The sequence below is a fragment of the Loxodonta africana genome, chromosome 8 (genome assembly GCF_030014295.1).
Source record: "Loxodonta africana isolate mLoxAfr1 chromosome 8, mLoxAfr1.hap2, whole genome shotgun sequence".
Lineage (NCBI taxonomy): Eukaryota > Metazoa > Chordata > Mammalia > Proboscidea > Elephantidae > Loxodonta > Loxodonta africana.
In genome coordinates, this window is record NC_087349.1 from 85559588 (window position 1) to 85574353 (window position 14766).

The window sequence follows — 14766 nt, forward strand, 5'->3', positions numbered from 1 at the left end:
TTTTACAACGTTTCTGTCTTTTAACATTTCCCAAAATCCACAACACAAGTGTGAACAGACTATTTTAAAATAGTCCAAGCAGAGTGCTGACTTTGGAACAAGACTTAAAATGCAGAAGGATAAAAGCCACATCATTCAACACCATTGACTGTCCCCCCCCACCCCCCAAAAAAGGCAACTTAATATTAACTAGTAGATTATAAACAGTGGCATATAACACAGCTATTTATTGATCCATTAGGCCTGGGGTTCTGCACTCACATACACGGCCAGATTTTGCTTCTGAAACAGGTTTTGCTTCCATACTTGAAAAAAACCTGCGTGAAGAACAGATGGCATCTAGTTCCAGTTAATGTGTAATTTCCCAGTAAAATACACTATAGATATCTCCTGAATAACACCAGAAAACATTTTTTAATGGGATATCCATTTCTGGTATCCTAGTCTCTGGTTAGGAGCCCTGGTGGCAAAGTGGTTAAAAGCTACGGCTGCTAACCAGAAAGAAGGTCAGCAGTTCGAATCGACCAGCCGCTCTTTGGAAACTCTATGGGGCAGTTCTACTCTGTCCTACAGGGTCCTTATGAGTCGAAGTCTTTGGTTGGAGAAGTCCCTGGGTGGCATGAACAGTTAAGTTCTTGATTACTAATGGAAGGGTTAGAGGTTCAAGTCCACCCAAAGATGCTTCAGAAGACATTTCAATGATGCTTTCAGCCATTGAAAACCCTATGGAATGCAGTTCTACTCTGACACACATGGGGTTACCATGGGTTGGAATCGACTTGATGACAACTGGTTTTTAACAGCTAGTGTTGAGGGGGAGGGGACATAGGCCATTAAGATAAACAACCTACTACATACCCAGGTAATGTGTTACTTGTCAGAAATGGGAAAAAAAAAAAAAACAGAATAAGGCACAGCCCTCGTTTTCAAGTGACTTCTGATCTATAAAGTCTACTGGAGAGAAAACATAACCACTGTGTTGTTAGCTTTACGTTGTTAGCATTAGTAACAGAGGTGTTTTTATGTTTTTCTTAACACTTTAAGCTTTTGTCTACCAAAACCCACCCTACTTTTTCTTTTAACCTGTTTTCGCTGTGTTTCTTTGTATTCCTCCTTCTTGATTTTTTTCCCCAGTTTGTACTAGTTTAAAAGCATTTTATATTCATTTTCTTGCAGCAGCTCTTCCTCTAGGAGGGAGGATAACTTCCCACAATTCTTTTTTTCCACGTACTTTCACTAAACCAGTGGTTTGCTGCTATCTTTTGGGCCTCTTACAAGTCATTGTTTATTATTGCCCCTGCAATTTTCAAAGGATAGCTCAAAATGTATCTCGGGTATTTTCATTTTATAGAATTTGGCTTCAGCTTCAATTCTCAGTCCTGGTGTTATTTTTAGTAAGGTGGACAAACACACTTGAAGTGTGTACATGTGATACATTCACTGCTGCCATATTTAGTTTCTTGTTATTTGAGAGTATTCTGGTAGCTCTCGGAGGGTATCGTTCATTGCTAGCTTTATGTTTACATTTCTGAAAACACAATTAGTAGATTTATATGGAGATAGAGAATTTTTTTTTAAATTCACATTCACAGTTCTTAGAGACTCAATTGATAGTCTTTTTAGATAAGCAATGAAAAGCTGTGTGCGGTTGCCGATTGTTAGAACTCTATCCTGCTTCAGCAGGCAGTTGTCAGTTAAGGGAGGTAGCACCACCCACTGATAAAATTCAAACCACAAGATATTATTTTAAGCTCTTGGGTGATGCTAATTCTTCTTACCCTTTAAACTGCTAAGTCACATCCTGCTTTGCATCTTAATTTGGTGTAAATTAGATGCAGCAGACAGAGGCCTGGCATTAGATACTAAAATGAAATTAAATGCCAAATAAAAGAAGGTGGTTCTTTGGAGTAGCTCTTTCTATCGTTTCTGGATGCAAGATGACGTTATGGCTGTGGTTCTCAGCCCTCTCTATAAAAGAATCACCTGAGGAGATTTTCAAAATGCCCATGCTCTGAAATGATATGAAGTGCGGCCAGGCTTTCGTGTTTTGTAGATGCTCCCCAGAGTTATGTTGCCTGAGGTTCCCCTTACCCCTTGTCTTCATCCGCCAACTTTGCTCACCACACTTCCATCTACCTTTTTCAAGGCAGATGGGTTTCCTTTCTCAAGGTTTTGTTCTCAATTCTGGAAACCCTGGTGGCGGTAGTGCTTAAAAGCTCACTGGAAACTCTATGGGGCAGTTTTACTCTGTCCTATAGGGTTGTTATGAGTCAGAATTGACTTGACAGCAATGGTTTGGTTTTTTTTTTTTTTTGTTTGTTTGTTCTCAATTCCAGCCCCACTGATTGCTTTCCATTATGACGGTCCACAACGCCTACTGTATTTCGCACCTGAAATGTGTCCCGGCTTGTTTCCTTGGTACATGCCTCATCTCCATGTTGAAAGTGGTTTCTTTATTGGATTATGTGTCTTAGGGAGAAAAACTGTGTGGGGGAGGTTGTCTGACCTACTCCAACCCCATGAGGGGGAAGAGAACCAGAATCAACAATCCAAGGCTGATTCCTATGAGGCGGAGGCCAGACAAGCTTCTTTCTCAGCCGTCTTTACCAATTTTGACACCAACCGTCCCTCCCACAGCAGCACTCTCTACTGAGTTTGATAATTCACTGCAATGACCTCATAGACCATACTCACAATTACGGGATTTATTAAGGAAGTAACCGTTACAATTCAGGCTCAGGAACACTCAGGATACAGTTCTTCCATCAGTATAGCCTCTTCCCAACTGTGCTCACAGGCACATGTCTCCCTGGCCCTAGGCCTCTCCCCAAAGGCACTCAGCTATCTCTCTCCATGGGCCTGGACGCCCACGGCTGTTTTCTGCTGCTGAGTCTCTGCTGCTGGTCTCTCCTTCCCTAGTGATGGTAGGGTCCTCCTCTCTGCTCTGGAATTGGCTCTTTTAAGGCAAAGCTGGCCAATCCCCTTAAAAAAAAAAAAGCCCATTGCCATAGAGTCAATTCTGACTCATAGTGATCCTATAGGACAGAGTAGAACTGCCCCATACGATTTCCAAGGAGCGCCTGGTGGATTTGAACCACCGACCTTGGTGGGCGAAAATTACCTTATCACACAGTCTGCTCCTGGGTGGGAGTTACAAGATCATGGCTAGAAAGGACACACACAAAATAATAATCAATCACACTGCAGGGGGTTAGCACAGCTGTGGACACATAAACCAGCTGCTGTCAAGTCAGTTCCAACTCATGGTGACACCATGTGTGTCAGGGTAGAACTGTGCTCCATAGGGTTCTAAATGGCTGTGAATCTTTAGGAAGCAGATTGCCAGACCTTTCTTCCAAGGTGCCCCTGGGTAGACTTAAATGGTCAAATTTTCAGTTAGTGGTTGAGCACTTAACCGTTTGTGCCGCCCAGGGACTCCACTACCTGCTAGAAAAGCGTTTTTGCTAAAATGTGTTTTATCGCAGAAGCAGAGAAAGAAATATTCTAAAGTATCCCTCAGTTGAGCATTAAGAATTTATAGAAAGATAGATCCTAATTCTTTAGGAGTTTACATCTAATGAAAATGTTACAAAAGAGTAACAAGCAATAGAGATTACAGATAAGAAAACGGAAGTCAAATGTGATGTATAAATAACGTATTTAAACTAGCTGGATTCCATCAAGTTCATTTAAAGAAATAACTTTCAGCAACCAGGACCATGACCATGCCTGTGAATTCCTCTGTGTTTTGTATTCATTGCAGACATCTGTTGAATCAGGGAGTTAATGCACAGTGAGGGTATTTTAACACACCATCAATTTGTATTTACATAGCATCTTTCAACAAAGACCTCCAAGTGCTATGCAAATGGCAACTACTCCCTCACCCTCTCTCACCCAAAAGCACAGCAGCCCCAGCACAGAGCAGCGACAATCATATCTCTATGAAAATGAGAAGCTCCCCAGTCTTCAGACCCAAGTCTGACCTCAAGGCATACTTAGGACAAGCTGAAGCCAATTCTGATTCATCATTGTTGGATGTGGCAGGTGTATTTTCCAAATACCAGCATATATCCCATTTACATGCCGACACTGATACGTCTCCATTGAGAGGTAGGGTCAAGGTTGCCTTCCCTTGAATCTGGGTGGACTTATGATCATGGCAGCAGTGACACTGTGTGACTTCGAGGCTGGGTTAGAAACGGCAATACAGTTTCTGTTTGATGCTCTCTCTCTCAAGATGCTTGCCTTTCAACTTAGCCACCATGTTGTGAGGAAGCCCAAACTACCCACGCGAAGAAAACACATGGAGAAGCCCATGCAGAAAAGAACTGGGACCATCCTGCTAGTAGCCAGAATGAACCCCCAGACAGGTGAGAGTACAGTGTCGTGTGCTAGCACTTTGAAGTCCCGTGTTCTAATCCTAGTTGTACCAGCCTTCCAATGACTCTGGCCTCCAGTCCCAACTGACACCAAATGGAACAGAGACCAGCTCTCCCCATCCAGTCCTGCTCAAATTGCAGTTTTGAGAGCACAATAAATGTTGTCATCGTCTTAAGCCACTACATTTTTGGGTTGTTTGTTATACAGATAACTGAAACATTAGGAAGGAACCCCTCTCAGGCCTTGAGGCTGGCCAGGTGGGACACATGTGAAGACAGGGCCAAAATGTTACATAGTTACGTCTGCAGCAATGCCCCCTTCTCCTGACCCTCATGGCAGAGGATTCTTCTACCACAGCGTTCCAATCCAGTTTTGTGGGTCTGACTTGGAAAAGGGCTCCTTTGCCAACATACCCAGACCCCCCTTATACAGTCACATGCATGAAGCAGAAATAGTATAATGTATGGGCCAATTAGTGATCAAGGTGGGTGTCATGGATTGAATTACGCCCCCCCAAAAATGTGTGTATTAACTTGGTTAGGCCATGATTCCCAGTATCGTGCATTTGTGCTCAATTTTGTGATTGTGATTTTATGGTAAAGAGGATTAGCATGGGACTGTAACACCACCCTTACCCCCTTACCCAGGTCACATCCCTGATCCAATGTAAAGAGAGTCTCCCTGGGGTGTAGCCTGTACCACCTGTATCTCCCAAGAAAGAAAAGGAAAGGGAAGCGAGCAGAGAGAGAGGACCTCATACCACCAAGAAAGCAGCACCTACCATCAACGGATGAATGGATACATAAATTGTGGTATATTCACACAATGGAATACTACGCATCGGTAAAGAACAGTGAGGAATCTGTGAAACATCTCATAACATGGAGGAACCTGGAAGGCATTATGCTGAGTGAAATTAGTCAGTTGCAAGAGGCCAAATATTGTATAAGACCACTATTATAAGAACTTGAGAAATAGTTTAAACTGAGAAGAAAACATTCTTTTGTGGTTATGATGGGGGGAGGGAGGGAGGGCGGGAGAGGGACATTCATTAATTAGATAGTAGATAAGAACTACTTTAGGTGAAGGGAAAGACAGCACACAATACAGGGGAGGTCAACACAATTGGACTAAACCAAAAGCAGTTTCCTAAATAAACTGAATGCTCCGAAGGCCAGTGTAGCAGGGGCAGGGATCTGGGGACCATGGTTTCAGGGGACATCTAAGTCAATTGGCATAATAAAATCTATTAAGAAAACATTCTGCATCCCACTTTGAAGAGTGGCGTCTGGGGTCTTAAATGCTAGCAAGCAGCCATCTAAGATGCATCAACTGGTCTCAACACACCTGGATCAAAGGAGAATGAAGAACACCAAGGACACAAGGTAATTTCGAGCCCAAGAGACAAAAAGGGCCACATGAACCACAGGCTACATCATCCTGAGACCAGGAGAACTAGATGGTGCCCGGCTATAACCGATGACTGCCCTGACAGGGAATACAACACAAAATCCCTGAGGGAGCAGGAGAGCAATGGGATGCAGACCCCAAATTCTCATAAGACCAGACTTAATGGTCTGACTGAGACTAGAAGGACCCCAGTGGTCATGGCCCCCAGACCTTTTGTTGGCCCAGGACAGGAACCATTCCTGAAGCCAACTCTTCAGACATGGATCGGACTGGACTATGGGTTGGAGAGGGATGCTGGTGAGGCATGAGCTTCTTGGATCAGGTGGACGCTTGAGACCATGTTGGTATCTCCTGCCTGGAGGGGAGATGAGAGGGTGGAGGGGGTTAGAAGCTGGCGAAATGGACACGAAAAGAGAGAGTAGAGGGAAAGAGCGGGCTGTCTCATTAAAAAAAAAAAAAATGGGGAGAGTAATTGGGAGTGTGTAGCAAGGCGTATATGGGTTTTTGTGTGAGAGACTGACTTGATTTGTAAACTTTCACTTAAAGCACAATAAAAATTATATTTAAAAGAAAGAAAGAGCACCTGGAGCAGAACACGTCCTTTGGACCCGGGATGCCTGCGCCTGAGAAGCTCCTTGACCATGGGAAGATTTATGATAAGGACCTTCCTCCAGAGCCAACAGAGGGAGAAAGCCTTCCCCTGGAGCTGATGCCCTGAATTTGGACTTTTACCCTACTTTACTGTGAGAAAATAAACTTCTCTTTCTTAAAGCCAACCACTTGTGGTGTTTCTGTTATAGCAGCACTAGATAACTAAGACAGTGGGTATGTATCTACTAGTGAAAGACCACAAATGTGACACTGAAGATCTAAGACTGGACCCATAGATGAAAAGACAAACAAATCTTTAAACACTCTTTAAATGTAGCTTTAACCCAGACCTCAAAACCCTTTATTTATCATTTGGCATTTGTTTTCACAAGAGCTTAAGGAGTGGCTGAGAGTGAGTTCCCAACTGGCAACTGCACCACAGAGAAATTCAAGTGTCTTACTAAGGCCATCGGGTCAGTCAGTGGGGGTACAACTAGTCTGGAACCTAGGACTTGAAAGTCCCAGCACATGGCACTGTACTTTTCCATCAGGAACATCCACCCAGAAGAGGAAGAGGGAACTGAAGTACAAGTTGTAAGTGGATTCACTTACCTATTTCTGAAGAGCAGAATTTCTGCAGAGTCAAAATTTCAAGTACCACTCAATCCTTTAGTAAGAGGATGGTGAACACTTGGGCTTCAGCCAAAGAGCTGTCTAGTTGATGCTGCAGTGCAAAGACCTCGCCTAACCACACTGAGGATTCCTTGAGGGCTATCTGTGCCCAGAGACCATCATGGCAATATGGAGAGTGGTGCTTCATCATTTGAGCTGGAGCAGAAGAAGAATGTTTGAAAGCAGAGAAAAGGATGAGAAAAGACAAGAGACCACCTCATTTGTCTGTAATAAACCCTGAATGATCACTGTATTAGTTTCCTAGTGCTGCCATAACAAAACGTTATAAGGTGGGTAGCTTGTAAGAACAGAAATTTATTGTCTTACAGTTCTGAAGGCTAGTAGTCTGAATTCAGGGTGTGGGCAGGGCAGTGTTCTCTCAAAAGGGTCTGGGGAAAGATCCTTTCTTGTCTCTCCTGGCTTCTGGTAGCTCCTGATATTGCTTGGCTTGCAGCTACAGTACAACTCCATTGTCACATGTCCATCTTTCCTGTTTGTCTCTCTGTTTCTCTTCTCTTTTATAAACTAACACTCAGTTTGGATTAGGACCCACCCTATTCAGTATGATTTTATGTTAAGTTAACTGATAACCTCTTCCAAGACCCAATTTCCAACCAACTTCACATTCACAGGTACCGGGGGTTAGTACTTGAATATAATTTTGTCGGGACACAATTCAACCCATAACAATCACAGAAACAAAAGATTAGCATATAGATGAGCACTATCTAATACTGTTAGGCACTGTCTGATGCTGTGGCCTCCAGCCACATGTAGCTACTGAGCATGCGAAATGTGGCCAGCACAACTAAGAAACTGAATTTAAAAATTAATTTTAATTAATTGAAATTTACATAGTCACATGTGGCTGGTTGCTACCAATACCATCTGCCATCGAATCAACTCCGACTCATGAAAACTCCATGTATGTCAGAGTAGAACTGTGCTCCATAGGGTTTTCAGTGACTGATTTTTTGGAAGTACATTGCCAGGGCTTTCTTCTGAGGTGCCTCTGGGTAGACTCAAACTTTCAATCTTTTGGTTAGAGGCTGAGTGTTTTAACCATTTCAGCACCCAGGGACTCTGGCTGGTAGCTACCATACTAGATGGTATAACTTTAGACCACACCATTCTAAACCACTCATTTTCTCTCTTTCTGCCTATAGCACAAAGTGAGAACGCCTAGCAACAATGCTGCTTCCTAAAATCTTCCAGGTGTGCTCTCTCCCCTACCTTCCCTGAAACAGTCAATGACTGACACTTAGCTGAGTCACCATAAATGATAACGGCCACAACATAAGTATATTAAGTCATATCCAGGCAATGTTCTTCTCCATCCCCTCCATTATCTGGGTGAAACAAATTAAAGGGTGTAAACAGGCTATTGGTTTTCTACATGATGTCAGCAGGGACCTTTCATAATAAGCCCATCTTAATTCATGGGTGCTTCAAACTGCGTCAGGGAAGAGATGAGCTTCCCTGAAAGGACTGCACTGTCCAACTCACACGGCTTCAATGGAAAACCAGTAGGACTGTGTCATTTAGGAATTTAACAAGACTCCTTACAGTGGCTATACAGTATTAAGGCAATAGTTTGTGACACAAGGCAAAAGATGGTATTTTAGAACAACAACAACAAAATGTGATCGGTTAAAATAATTCTAAGATACCGATTTTTGGAGTAAATGAAAATATCCATCACTTTACAGTATCTTCAGATGGCAACTGTTATGGAATTGTGTCCCCCCAAAATGTGTATCAATTTGGCTAGGCTATGATTCCCAATACTGTATGACTGTCCACCATTTTGTCATCTGATGCGATGATTTTCCTGTGTTGTAAATCCTGCCTCCGCGATGTTAATAAGGCAGGATTAGAGGCAGCTATGTTAACGAGGCAGGACTCAATCTACAAGATTAGGTTGTGTTTCAAGTAAATCTCTTTTGAGATATAACAAAAGACAAACGAGCAGAGAGACAGGGGGAGCCTCATGCGACAAAGAAACAAGAGCCAGGAGAATAGGGCATCGTTTGGACCCAGGGTCCTTGCTCTGAGAAGCTCCTCAACCAGGGAAGATTGATGATAAGGACCTTTCCCAAGAGCGAACAGAGAAAGAAAGCCTTGCCCTGGAGCTGGCACACTGAATTTAGACTTTTAGCCTCCTAGACTGTGAGAGAATAAATTTCTCTTTGTTACAGCCATTCACTTGCGGTATTTCTGTTACAGCAGCACTAGATGACTAAAACCAAAAAAAACCCAAACCCAGTGCTGGATGACTAAGACAGCAACGAATATCCACCATCGGCCAGCCAGGTGCTTTTCACAGTGTGCATGTGCTGGCGGTGTGCGTGGGGTGGGGAGCTTCTAAAAGGGTCCCCACACAATTACAAAGTGATTCAGTTTCTGCAGCTTTTGCTCTGAGGGCAGGAAGAGGGTTGGGCATGACAGAACAACATGATAGCCTAGTGCTTTCTCCTATTATTTCTTTTGTTAAATTCAAGTAAGATTAAATTGAATACTTTACTTTCAAAACTATGTTTAGTTTGAACCCAGTTTTATATACAATTATTTCTGTCAATCATTCATCTCTCTCTATATATGTATAAAGGCATGTCTGAAATAAACATTAACAATGGCTATTTTTTGGGTGATGGGATTTTGGGTAATATTTTGTCACCTCCTTTGAACTTTTTTGTTTTGCTTTCTTTTTTTAAAAAAATAAGGAACATATATTACTGAAATTTAAAAAAAAGTAATTAGTTCCTACAATTCCTAAATTCATTTTTCTAAAATTTTCACTTGATCCATGCATCTCTTATTTCTCCTACTCCCACTGTTACCAGTTCAATTGTATCCCTGAAAAAGATATGCTAAAGTCCTAATCCCTGGTACCTATGAGTGTGACCTTGTTTGCAAATAGGGTCTTTGAAGATTAGTTTAGCTAACAAGAGGTTTTACTGGAGCAGAGTGGGTCCTAATCCAATCTGACTGATGTCCTTACACAAAAGGAGAGATACAGAGACCAAGGCATACACAGTGGAGACGGCCATGTGAAAATGGAGGCAGAGGCTGCAGTTACGCTGCTGCTACAAGACAAGGAACATGGGACCACCAGAGCTGGAAGAGACAAGAAAGAACCTTCCGCTAGAGTCTTCAGAAAGAGCACAAACCAAACCCACTGCCATCGAGTTGATTCTGACTCATAGCGACCCTATAGGACAGAGAACTGCCCCATGGGGTTTCCAAGGAGTGCCTGATGATTTGAACTGCTGACCTTTTGGTTGGCAGCCATAGTGGCCCTGCTGATACTTTGATTTTGGACTTCTAGCCTCCAGAACTATGAGACAATACACTTCTGATGTTTTAAGTCATTTACTTTGTGGTACGTTGTTACAATAGCCCTAAGAAAGTAATACACCCCACCAACCTCAGATTCTAACTCAACGACCTCCCTGAGTCCTCTTCAGTCTCTGACTCTCCTTCATCTGGTGGTATCTCAGCTCTTAGAGAAACATAGACTTGCTCCACTCATAAGACAATGTGCCTGATACCACATTTCCAGTCATCAAACAGGGTAGTGCAGAAACCTCCCAAGAATGCAAATAAGAAAGACACTGGTGTTTAGATCTTATAACTGGAGGTGTGAATGGGAAATATTGACGCTGGGAATCCCAGCTGTGCTGCTGTTTACACCACAATGGTGACAAACACCAACACATACAAACTGGATTTACAAGAAGTAAACGCAGCTGCACCACTAGGACCGCTTCCATTTTTTCCCCCCATTTCTGTCTTTCTAAAAGAAAAGTAAATAAATAAACCCTATTAGATAACATTTTCAGGGAATATTATGTGGTTTAAAGTCAGGAAAGGTGTGCATCAGGGTTGTATCCTTTCATCATACCTATTCAATCTGTATGCTGAACAAATAATCTGAGAAATTGGACTATATGAGGAAGAATGAGGTATCAGGATTGGAGGAAAACTCATTAACAACCTGCAGTATGCAGATGATACAACCTTGCTTGCTGAAAGTAAAGAGGACTTGAAGCACTTACTGATAAAGATCAAAGACTTCAGTCTTCAGTATGGATTATACCTCAACATAAAGAAAACAAAAATCCTCACAATTAGGCCAATAAGCAATATCATGAAAAATGGAGAAAAGAAGCTGTCAAGGGTTTCATTTTACTTGGATCTACAATCAATGTCCATGGAAGCAGCAGTCAAGAAATCAAACAACACATTGCATTGGGCAAATCTGCTACAAAAGATCTCTTTAAAGTGTTAAAAAGCAAAGATGTCACCTTGAGGACTAAGGTGTGCCTGATCCAAGCCATAGTGTTTTCAATTGCCTCATATTGCATGCGAAAGTTGGACAATGAATAGAGAAGACCAAAGAAGAATCTATGACTTTGAATTATGGTGTTGGTGAAGAATATGGAATATACTATGGATTCCAGAAGAAAGAATAAATCTGTCTTGTACAGCCAGAATGCTCCTTGGAAGTGAGGATGGTGAGATTTCCTCTCACGTACTTTGAGCATGTTATTTGGAAGGACCAGTTCCTGGAGAAGGACATCATGCTTGGTAAAGTAGAGGGTCTGCAAAAAAGAGGAAGACCCTCAACAAGATGGATTGACACAGTGGCTGCAACAATGGGCTCAAACATAGCAATGATTGGGAGGATGGCACACGACCAGGCAGTGTTTCCTTCTGTTGTACACAGAGTTGCTATGAGTTGGAATCGACTCGATGGCACCATCTCAGATTTGAAAATTCACTAGAATGAGTCACAGAACTCAGAAAAGTGCTATACTTTATTATTACAGTTTTATTATAGCAAAAAGGATACAAAAGAAGAGACACATAGTGAGGTCTGGAAGGGTCCCCAATATGGAGCTTCCATATCACAAGGGACATGTTATCCTCCCATGCAATGTGATATAGTTCTGAGGATAGCAAAGGACAAAGTAAGCTTCAACAGACATGACTCTTCCTAACATACAGCAACTCACAAAGACTTAGAAGTTAGCCCCCATGTCTGAAAAATAAAGGTATTACCCTGGATCATAATTATATTCAAAATATGTTCTGCTAAATGCCAGTTCCACATGGCTCTCTGTGGAGAAAAAAATAAGTCCCCACGGACCAGTCATATTGAGGAGTACTGCTCTATATTCCCCCGTCAGAAACTGTATAATACATGTTGGCACATTAAAGGCCCTGAGAAGTCCTGCAGTTGAAACAGACAAAAACTTGTTAACTTTGCTGATAAATTCCAAACCTATTTGACCATGGAATCCTTTCTTTGAGGTGGCACTTATCCACATTCCTTCAGCCTGACAATCCTGTCTAGCTTTAAAACTCAGTTATCCCAGAAATCCATGAAATGATTTGAACTCTAGAGCAACTTTACTCTCTGAGAAACCAAGCCTTTAAAGGTTGGTTTATCCATCATGCAAATAACTAACATGCACAGGCACCATTTTTTGGTTATGAATAGGCTCACAGGAGCCAACAAAAACACCTGGATAGTCTTTCCTTATAGTTTCATGTCTATGCTTGAATTCTTTCCGAATAGACAAACCATGACTATCACATAGAAACAGTAAGCAATGTTTATGGACTAAGAATGAGTTTCCCTATTTGAGTCCACCTAATGGTTGGTTCCTCATCATCACACTTTCCCCCATGCCAACTCCCTCCCTGTCCTTTCCTCCCCCTTGCTTTCTAAAGTTTACTGCTCAGGCTCTATCCTTTCTATTCCATTCTGAAATAAGCCTGAAGAGGAAACATCTGGATGAGCTGTACAAGAAGTCTTCAGGTTACAAACAAGATCTGTTCCTAAGTCTGTCTTTAAGTCAAATTTGTAGGTAAGTTGAACAGGTACAGACGGTTCTTATTTAGCATTAGTTTGAAACCACCAGTGGCTCTGCAGGAGAAAGATGTGGCAGTCTGCTTCTATAAAGATTTACAGCCTCAGAAACCCTACGGGATCGCTATGAGTTGGAATCAACTCAACAGCAGTGGGTTAGTCAAATGTTTGTCTCAGTATGTAGTATATATTTTATCTTTCTATGCATATAAAGGAAACTCTGGTGGTGTAGTGGTTAAGAGCTCAGGCTGCTAACTAAAAGGCTGGCAGTTCAAATCCAGCAGGCACTCCTTAGAAACCCTACGGGGCAGTCCTATACTGTCCTATAGGGTTGTTATGGGTTGGAATCGACTCGATAGCAATGGGTTTTGGGTTTTATGCATATAAAGGAGGCTTGGCCAGCACAGTGATTAAGCATTCAGCTGCTATCCAAAAGGTCAGCAGTCTGAATCCCCCAGCCTCTTCTTGGAAACCCTATGGGGCAGTTTTAATCTGTCCTATAGGGTTGCTATGAGTCAGAATTGACTTGATGGCAATGGGTTTGATTTTTTTTTTTTAATGCATATAAAGGAGCCCTGGCAATGAAGTAGATAAGAGCTCAGCTGTTAACCAAAAGGTTGGCAATTCGAATCCACCAGCCACTCCTTGGAAATTCTATGAGGCAGCTCTTAAACACTTCCAAACCACACAGTCTTTTCATGAATGTCACAAAGTAGCACCTATGTTCATTTTTATGAAGCACTGTATTTAATTAAAATATTTTAATATAATAGGCTTTATGGCAATCCTTTCTTAAGTATGAGCTGTCCATAAGTCAGACATTTGTAACCCAGGGACTGCCTGTAGAACGTCATTTGGAGGAAAGAAGTGCCACTCAACACAGTTAAAACAAAACCCTAAGTTAACTGGGGACACTGCTGAGAAGAATCTTGGAAAATATCTCAGAAATTAAATACTCATGTACTATAGTGTGAGCTTACTTGAAAATATATTTCCAAGCAATTAGTACCATTATTTACCCGAGAAAACAAGAAAACGGGACCTGCGCTTAGTACTTTTTAAACAAAGGTTTAGTGAGTGCTTAATATATGTCAGGCGCTGTTCTAGACACTGGAGATGGAACAGTGAACTAAATCTGAAACACTATTAACTAAATAGGAATCAAACAATACCACAGAACAGACTAGAAAATTCAGTAATACCAACTCATATGATAACCCTGGATAAAACAGTTTCTATGTGGAAGATATAAACTGTTTTATCCCAGGTTATCATTTTTTTTTTTAATGTGGAAGAAGGATGACTTCAAGGAAGAATTCAGACCCACCTTACAAGGAACAAAGAAAGCTTTGTATCCATGAAAAGGGGGTGGGAAAGGCAATAGACATTTATTTTGTACCTATCATTTTTCATGCATCATGCTAGATTCTTTTACATATGTTACATAATTTAATTCTCAGAATTATCATCTGACTTAGGCTTTAAGCTTCCTTTTACAGTCATGAAAACTAAGACAGAGCCAGCAGTCAAACTTTTGGGCTCTGCCTGATTATAAATCCATACCTTTTACACTAAATAGCAAAGTTAGACCTGAAATTGAATTTATAACATGATGGGCATTTCAAAGTCACATTTCCAAACTAACTTTATGATAATAGAGACAATATATCTCTAAGCATGTGGGTAAAGGGGTAGACATCAACCTCACATCATAAAATAATCTTTACAAAGTTGTTGAATTCCTGATTTCAAGACTTATTACAAAGCTATAGTAATAAAGACACTGTGGTACTGGTGTAAGAACAGATACACAGATCAGTAGACTAGACTTG

At 41.6% G+C, this 14766-nt stretch overlaps 1 protein-coding gene across 13 annotated transcripts in view; it reads right to left on the reverse strand.

The window, feature by feature from the left end:
• OSBPL3 (oxysterol binding protein like 3) overlaps positions 1–14766 on the reverse strand; it is a 224403-nt gene that overhangs the window by 121266 nt on the left and 88371 nt on the right. For 3 of the 13 annotated variants that reach the window (XM_064290092.1, XM_064290089.1, XM_064290088.1), the window contains exons 2-3: positions 6997–7212; positions 6004–6148 (exon numbers count right to left, since the gene is read on the reverse strand). The exons of 9 other annotated variants lie outside the window; for them this stretch is intronic. The gene's annotated coding sequence lies outside the window, so the exon portion shown is untranslated. The remainder of the gene's footprint in view (positions 1–6003; positions 6149–6996; positions 7213–14766) is intronic. One more of the 13 variants, XM_023544339.2, reaches the window with a different exon arrangement.